Genomic DNA, 9,810 nt, shown 5'->3' on the forward strand with positions numbered 1-9,810 from the left:
GAAATGTGCTGAGTTGTGCTACTGGATCATAATTAACTGCATAATTTTCAGGATCCTTTTCGTGGAATGGCGTAACTTTGGCAACCTTTAGGAGGTCAGTTTGGATGTTGTCTTAAATATTGAGTTATAAGTTGAAGGAAAGTATAAGGGGCGTTCAAAAATAAATGAGCCAGAGTAATAATTACAGAAATCAGTACCTGCATGTTAGAAGTATTGACCCTGGCTTTTGAGACACTTATCCCACTGTGACACGAGGCGGTGAATGGCTGTCTCACAAAATTCCCGGGGCTGGTCGTTTTGATTTGATCGCTCAGTGAAGGGTGGTCAAGGTTTGCGAGTAACGCTGGGCATTCACTGTTATCCCATGCTGCAGGAAGTGGATCAGTGGGGGCCATCTTGGTTAAAGAAGAACGTCAACATAACCTTTCCTGCACTCGTGTGGACGACGACGTCCAGCTGTACATGCAGAACTGGTTACCATCACAGCCCCGGGAATTTTATGAGACAGCCATTCACTGCCTTGTCTCACAGTGGGACAAGTGTCTCAACAGCCAGGTCAATACTTCTAACATACAAGTACTGGTTTCTGTAATTATGCTTCCAGCTCGTTTCTTTTTGAATGCCCCTTGTATACTATGTCTCTGTGTGTACCGCTACTTTCACAAAAGATACAAAAAAGCAATATTTCAAACTATTTTTTTTTCAGACTAAATTTTCATTCTACAGCAGGAAAGCAAAAAGCAAAACTCTGCGTTCTAGCTCAGCTGGGTCAATCGGAAGCGATCGATGACCATGTCAGCCTTTGCAGATTAAAACTGTGTGCAGTCTGGGATCCAGGCAAATGCTCTATCAACTGAGCTATCCAGCCATGACTCAAAAGCGCCTCAAAGCCTTACTGTGGCAAGCACCTCTCTCCTACTTTCCTAACTTCAGATAAGTTCTTCTGTGTGCTCTGTCAGACTAGCATTCCTGCAAGAAAGGATATGGAGGAGAAGTGGCTTATTCACAACGTAGGGTATGTTTCCATGCTCAATTCGCCTCCCGCCCTCCAGCACTAAAGTGTGTTCTGGTTTGAGACTTCCTGATAGCTTAAAGGCCAATTCACATTGGCTGTCACATCACGTCATGTCAAAACATTCCTCAGTGCATCCCAAATGGCGGAACTGACGTTTTCTGTCGTCTCATTGCCACTGTACACTCGTACCATGGGAAGCAAGGAGAGGATGTTGTTTGGTGGCTGGTAACCTCTTTCTGTAACACAACGGCGTGCATGTATTAACAGTGTTCTTTATTCATCAGAATAAGAAAGCTACCTAACTTAAGCTAGTTGTGGTGGTAAAAGCTCTTCTTTAATAGTCCACTTTAGCCTCACTGCTGGTGAAGAACTCGTCCCACTATGCCCACTACTCTGGTCGCTATGTGCTGCCTGAGACAGAGGCTCTGATTGCAGTTGCTGCCGTCTGGGGTAGGACAAAAGACTCGACTCATTGACTCACTGTATGACTGATTCAAACTGACTGGGCCCCCCTGTCTGTTGCGGCGATCTAAATACTGGTGGTTGAGAGGGCGTTGGCAGCGCATTGCCTGCAAGTCTGTTTTTGGCCTCTATCGAATTTCTCACAATCTCTTTGCCGCCCGATGTGCTGATGACAGCTTATTCCAGCACATTCCTCCGACCTCGAAATGCCACACAGTTGTAGTGTAGCGAGGCTGCGAACGACAACAGGGAGGGAGGCAGGACGCTGGATGTAGAGATGAGCTGGGAGCTGTAGCTGTGGAGGACAACGTACTCCCAACCATACCCCACCATCTGGTTGTGAGGCAACAAGAACATTCTCTGGAAAACTGCTGCCATGGCACATGTCCAGGCCTGAGGGCATTTTCTGGGGCAATGACGGCAACGGCGACGGCGAGGGCGGGTCCAGGTCCACCGAGTCAGCGACTGGGGATTGGGGGTCGAGGGCGCTTCGTCCATCCGCTCCTCCCGGGGTGCCCTGGTGGCACCAGTTGGTGGCTGCGAAGGCTGCCCCGTCCTGTGAGCCCTTGAATCTGGGGGAAGAAAAGCATCCGAATCAGGGGCAAATGACTTGCACGAATTTGGTTCTGATGGTGGCACTGCAAACCATTGGGACATGTAATCAAATACATAGAAGAGCCTATGCGTTCCTGGATTACACCTCTTTCCCAGCACCCACAGTTGCCATAAACCATGAAAAGAAGAAGATCTTGCAGCACAAATCGATACTCATGGATGATGGGCGGCGCCAGATGCTGTGATGGGTGTAGCAGCGTCAGATTGTAGTGGCCATGCAGAAGTTCCGCCGTTGATGATCTGTCTCGTGGGTTCGAGTGATAGGAGACGAGAAAGAGTTGCAGCGCTTGTCCGCGTAAGTGGGTGGTGTGAAGCTTGGCCATATGTTGCTTAAAAGAAAGCATTCTGCTTCCCCATTGGACTGTGGGTGAAACAGAGAACTTGTGAGATGACGAATGCCGTTTCATTCACAAAATTGTTCAAAATCACATGAAGTAAACTGTTGTCCATTGCCCAACACAAGTACTTCGGGCAAACTTTCGACAAAAAATATTGAGGTCAACGCTTGAATGGTGCTACGTGATGTGGTAGAGTTCGTAGGCACCACAAATGGGAACTTGATAAAAGAGTCTACGGCTATGAGCCACCTAGTCCTGTAAAGTCTAGGGGCACTCATTGCCGTGGCGATTGAGTCTTAGGCCAAGCTGAGAACCTCTGCGGCAGCTCGGATTGGTTTTCCGTGCACTGTGGCGTCATCTGTTCAGTGTAGGCGCACTAACAGTTTAGTACGACAATTCTCCAATGTCCTTGGTGGATCAATCGCATGCAACCTTTTTACACTTTGGGAATAAGCACACGTGACTGTTCACTGTCATTTTGAACTAGAATCACACCCTGTTGAACTGAAAGGTGTAAGAGGTGAGGTACGCACTATATGCGCTGCCTGCAATAGGCAAGGCATAGGAGAGTCTCTGACCAGAGAGCAGTATGTCGTTAGTTGTTGCTTGTGGCTAGTCTGCGCTTGTCTGCGCGTGTTGACTGTAGTCTTGAGTAGTCTGCATGAATCGGCGGTAGTCGGCGCATGTCGGCTGTCTGGTCTGCTCGGGACTGGTCAGGACTCTGGAGGATGAGTATTGTTATAGAAGGTAAAGAAGCAGCCTTGTGCATATCTAGTAATGTATATTAATTGTCATTTAATTTCTTTAAAAAAAATGCCCCAATAATAATTTTTATAATATAAAGTAATTTTAAAAAAAGGCATTCATTTCAATTTAAATTTTTTTCCAATGAATAATTATTCCTTTCACGAATCACAAAGCATAGGCCAGCATTGCACGGAGCTGTGCCAAAAATTTTTATGTAAGAGCAGATATATTTGCAGTTTTTATTGAGGTAAGAATTTTTGCTCTTTTTATTCAGAATATAGGGCCGAGGCGCAGCGTTGCTATCGTCATAAAATTTACCAGGTTACTGAATTTTTTTTATTATTTCCGGGTTTAGGAATAGAATTTTGTGGGAACATTAAATGTGAATGCATTTCTGCACAGAGACTATAATTGGGAGCCAATTTTGTTCAGAGGTTACAATATTAAAAAATTCATTTAATTATTATTTTTGTGAGAAGTTTACGCATGGTTCATTTTCATTTAATTATAATAATTTTGTTGGGAGGTTACATATGGTTCAAATACATTAATAATTACTGTGGGGAGGTTACACTTGGGAACATCCGGCCAGGATCGTATTTCTTTGTGAATCTTCTGAGAAGTAGTCATATATCTGCTCTTATTTATTTAAATGTAGTTTGCATCTGGAGCAACGCATTTACTAATTTGTCACTCTTTCTTTCACAGATCATCAGCAATTTGTTGCTCTTTGTTGTAATTGTGTTTGTTGCATTTTGCATTGTCCTTGTTTCATTTGTGCTTAATTTTGATTAGGGAAAATGCCGCGAAAAACTGTTAACAGTACATCGCGATGTACAATGAGTGAAATAGCCGACTCGAATAATTTGACCGATAATACTTGCGACACTCAGTGTCTTAATGATAGTCATCCATTTACAGACGATCAGTGTGTACTGATCACTAGTAATGATTTTAATGCTAATGATGAGCAAACAAACTCAGTTGTGTCCTCTGTTAATTTAAAGACAACTGATGATGCGGGACGTTCTGTTACAATGAACGCTGCCCAGTTTAACACACGCGATTTGCAAAATTTGAATTGTGAACAGATAAATTTTTCTAACGAAAATGAACAGTGTACTCAAAGTATGACAGATTTATTTGATTCCGAGGTAGTGACTAACAGTGCACATCCGATTAGCAAACCTTTTCGTGAATCACAGAATGACCAAATGGTTACACAAAACGTGACAATTGCAGGTACGCCATCAAACAGCACAGAGAATAGAGTGGGTAATATTGGCTTAGATCAAATTAAGGCAGTATTGCTAACACAGAGTGAAAATTCCAAACACTCGAAGAAAGAACAAGACAACAATTTTAAACAATTTAGTGAAAGTCTCAAACAACAAATTAATGAAAATAATGAAAATCTCAAACAACAAATTAATGAAAAACTAGACAACAATTACAAACAGTTGAATGAAAAACAAGACAACCTTAATGAAAATTTCAAACAACTTAGTGAAAATTTCAAACAACGTAATGAACACAACAAACACCTTAGCGAACAGATTACAGCCGTTGCCGTGCAATGTCATGATACTAAAGAACAATTACGTGTGGAAATTGTGGCTTGTGCTAGGAAAAGTAGTGAAGAAATTAGATCTGTTGCTCAAGAATTAAGGAATATGCAAACAGCTACAACAGAATCACTTAGAGACGAAATTAATGCAGTCGGTAAACAATGCTCTGAAAACGCAACACAGTTACGCGACGAGTTTAAATTAATGTCAGCAGAACTTTCGCGCACACTGGATGCAAAAGTAGACGAGAAATTCGACCAACAGAACAGTCAAATTGACGAACGTTTTAATCACCACCTACAAAACAGTGAAACGCGTTACCGTAAATTAATACAGGAACAAAATAAAGTAAAACGACAAGTTATAGAAACAATTACTGCACAGAGACAGGAAGATAAACGTAAATTGTTTACGAAAGCAAAAACATACGTAGACAACAATATTGCTACAGTATCGGACGAAATTAATACTATCAAACAGTTGAACACCGAATTGGGTGATGAGATTTCCGATGTTAAAGCAAAAACAGACACACACACAGTAGACTTTCAGACAGTGACCGACAGACTTGAACAATTAGAACTAATACAGGATCCCGATGTCATCAAAGCAGACGTTAAAAAATTGAACGAAACCACACGTAAAATACAAAAACAGATTAATGCTTGTGACGCTAAAAACGATGATCAGGTAAAAATACTGACTGAAAAATATGATGAATTGGCCAGTCGTATTGACGTTATTGAAAGTAATAATGACAGCAAATCAGACGATACTTCACCGATTTCGTTTAATCAAACACCTGAATTCCAAAATTTACAGCAGACAATCAGTGAGATAGATTCGTCCAATAATACATTACGTAGAAAATTGTCAACTTTACAGCAAGAGGTAACAGAGATAAAAAATGTTTCAGCGTTTAACACATCACAGCAGACGCCACATACCGAACATTTCTCACACTCACACAGCCAGTATAATTTAGGTAATTTAGAGAGAGTACGTGACTTAGATTCCGAACAATCACAGACAAATAGATTCTTATACAATCCTGAACCTGTTCAGACGTACAGAGACGATAATTTTGATTACAAACATCTGTGAGAAAATCTAAGGTATTTGAAAATGACAGAGCACAGGTACACGCTTTGAACTGGATACGTCGTCGATTTATTTTTGTACTTTCACCGCCATTACCTGTAATGCAGAAACTAGCTTTGGACTGGATACTACAATTTTCTTTCGAATTTTCACCGGCATTGCCTGTAACGCGGAAGCTAAGATTTATTTGTAGCGCGTAATAGACCTCAGGGGATTCATTACGCTTTAATGAATATGTGCTGTAGCGTGCACAGGGCCCCGAGCCGTAGTAGCGCTATTTCATCTTTAGTTTTCTGCACTGCTGCCTTCTCTTCTACTATCCTTTATATCTATCTGAATAGCTCTTTAACTATCGCTCTATCTATAATTATGAACAAGTAAAGAAAACCTGATACGACAAATTTTACCGAAAGTGACAGTTCTCTTTAGACACTCCCGAAATGACAACTACCAGCGTAATTTTAATATCAGAGAAAATTTTAATCATCAGTATGTGTCAAATTATCAGCAACAGGTACCACATTTTGGTAACAATAGACGTTTCTCTTCGCAACAGCATGAAAGCCAACCGGTTAGCATACCTAACCAACAATGTAATGTACAAGGCCAACCAAGCTTTAATGTTTCGCCGCATGCACGTATAGCATCAGCTCCAACAAATAGTAACGCACAGCAACAAGGAAATAACTACGTACAGAAAACACACTATTTCAATTCCTATCGCAGTTCACCGTATAGAAATGACTATCATGACAGACGTAAAAGTAATGAGCACAATTTTCAGCGTACATTTAATAACAGTCGGTCTTACCAGCAGCAAAATCATCCGCAACAACATATTATCATGAATGAACCAGACAGTAGGTATCATCCCGAACGTAATACGTCAGAAAGAAATAACAGAACAGTACAAATAGTTGAAATGCTACAGCATCCTCCCGAAAATAATAGCACATCAGATAGAATTTGACTAGATACAGTACAGGTTGCATCTTCCAGCAACGTAAGCAATACTTCAGATACACAGAATCTTGTTCACGAAAATGTTATTTGAAACATGCTTTGTTGAATGCACCACTTTTATCGCACCCAGATCTTACTAGAAAGTTTTCCATTGCCACCGACAGTTCTAACACCGCATTAGGCGTACACATTTTTCAGGAAATTGAAGAAGATGGCACTACAGTAATTAAAAATATAGCCTTTGCGAGTCGCATTCTGTCACCTGCTGAACGAAATTATTCTGTTACAGAACTTGAAACATTATGTGTTGTTTGGGCATTTACGAGATTTCGGCATTTTCTTTATGGAAGACACACTACCGTTTACACAGATCATAGAGCGATACAGTTTTTACTTTCGGCTAAATTTACACACGACAGATTAAGCAGGTGGAAACTTTAATTACAGGAATTTAATTTTACAATTGTTCACATTCCCGGTATACAAAATATTGTAGCAGACGCACTATCCCGTTCTCTCAGCAACAATCAGCAAGACATCGCAACCAACTTCTGCAAAGCAAATTTCAGCGTCATGTACATTCAACAAGTTGCATCTGAAAATTTCATTTCGTCGTCATTACAAGACATAGCACAAGAGCAGAGTAAAGACAACGTATGGAAAGAAATTAAACACCTTTGGAAAGATAGGAATAATGTTACCATTAGAAACCATTACACTGTACGCAATAACATTCTGTTTCGCCGCTCTCACCCTGACAGCAACAATTGGTTATTATGCATTCCTGACGAACTTGTTAACAAATTAATCTGGTATACTCATTTAAGTTGCGCACATTACGGAGCCAGAAAATGTTTTCTTATACTGAGACAGAACTGTTATTTTACCAACATGGAGAAACGTATTCGACGAGTTTTAGCGTCATGTAAAATCTGCCAGAAAGCTAAGTCAGATACTACTTCACATATTCCTCCGTTACATCCCATTGTACCTGTTCAATTTAGACACATGACCGCTGTAGACATTTTTGGTCCAATTCCCAGAACTAATAGAGGTTTTTGCTACATCTTTGTCGCTGTTGAACTCACTTCAAAATTTGTTACCTTCACTCCGTTACGCAAAGCTACTGGTAAAACTGTTTCGAAAGCATTTGTAAAACATTTTCTATACCATGTAGGGCATGTACTGAAAGTAATTTCCGACAATGGATCACAGTTTCGATCTGCTATATGGACACGTATGTTACGAGCTAGAAACATTTCTCCGATCTATATATCCAGGTACCATGCTTCTTCGAACCCTTGTGAACGATTAATGAAAGAAATTGGTAAACTGTGTAGAATATACTACCATAAAAAACATATTGATTGGGACACACACATACTCTCATTCCAGGATGTAATTAATTCCATACCAAATGAATCTACTATGCTATCTCCGTCTGTTATACTGAAAAATGTTGAACCACCTAACAAAATGAAAGAATTAATAACCTTTCCTACATCTCGTCGACTATGACACCATGAAGTAATTGACATTGCGCTGAAGAACATCAAACGTGCCGCAGAGCGCCGGAGAAGACAGCAAAAACAGGTTTGTACACGCCGTGACTTTCACATTGGACAGAAGATATTAGTACGCACACATTATTTATCTAATGGAGGAAAAGCTAGATGTAGTAAATTTGAGCTTCTATATGCAGGTCCATATCGAATTCGCAGCATTCCTCACCCCAATGTAGTATACGTCGAAACTTTGAGAACCAGAAAAACCAAAGGGAACCACCACGTCTCCAACGTCAAACCTTTTATTGAATGAACATACTTTATGATTTATCACACTGTAATGCCATTTCCTGATTTTATTATGACCGCTTATGCAATTATATTCACATGAACACTTACTTATGATTATCGTATTTTTTCTTGGCAAGTGCGCGGCAAGGTAAGGTTAGCAGGTCGCTTTTGTTGTCGTTACACATTAGACCGTGCACATTTTTCCAAATAAACTTACACATTTTATGACCACTTATGCAATTATATTTATGTGACTACTTACTTATGATTATCGTATTTTTTCTTGGCAAGTGCCCGGCAAGGTAAGGTTAGCAGGTCGCTTTTCTTGTCGTTACACATTAGACCGTGCACATTTTTCCAGATGAACTTACACATTTGATGACCAATTATGCGATTCTATCTAGTGACATATTAATTTTATAAAATTCTTTCTCCATTAAAGTCTTCACCTCTCGCCTCTATCAACTACACGACATACAAGCTGAACAAAGAGAGGCATTTGTTGTTGTTATACATCAGACCGTGCACTTTTTCCATTTTTTATGTATGTATGATTGTTTTCCTGTTTTGTTTGTATGCGCTATGAAATATTTAAGATACGACAAACACCAGTTGACTTTGACATTTTGTCTTACGATATCTCAACATCGTGACTATTTTTATATTTTTTTTGCTGCTACATTGTGATATTCTGTGTACATTTTTGCATCTGAACACTGTCTATGTTTTTTGACATATTACGTTTTCTGTCATGCTACGCTGTATGCTCAATTATATCACTAGAAACCAGCTTTTATTTAATGGGTATATAATTTAAATGCAAGACATTAATCATTGTTCATTATTTTCAGAAAGAAATAATGTGTAAAAGAAATACATTAAACAGAAATGGGAATTTCACCTTCAGAATGACCGAAAGAAGATGCAATACCTCGTCATGAAGAGTAAATGGATCAGAATTAACAAGCATTAACAAGAATATACTACACACATCGTATGATAGCAGTCTTAACTAATTTTTTTCTTTCAGAATACGAGGCGATTGATGCAGACTGTCAGACAGAACTACACATGTTAGTTTTAGTGATGAAATATGCTAGAATATGGTAAGATGGATAATGAAGTTTTTCTTTACAGGTGATGATAATAATGGAATCATGGTGATATGGATAATGAAGTTTTTCTTTGCAGGTGATGATAGTAAT

This window comes from Schistocerca nitens, chromosome 2 (genome assembly GCF_023898315.1).
Source record: "Schistocerca nitens isolate TAMUIC-IGC-003100 chromosome 2, iqSchNite1.1, whole genome shotgun sequence".
NCBI classification, from domain to species: domain Eukaryota; kingdom Metazoa; phylum Arthropoda; class Insecta; order Orthoptera; family Acrididae; genus Schistocerca; species Schistocerca nitens.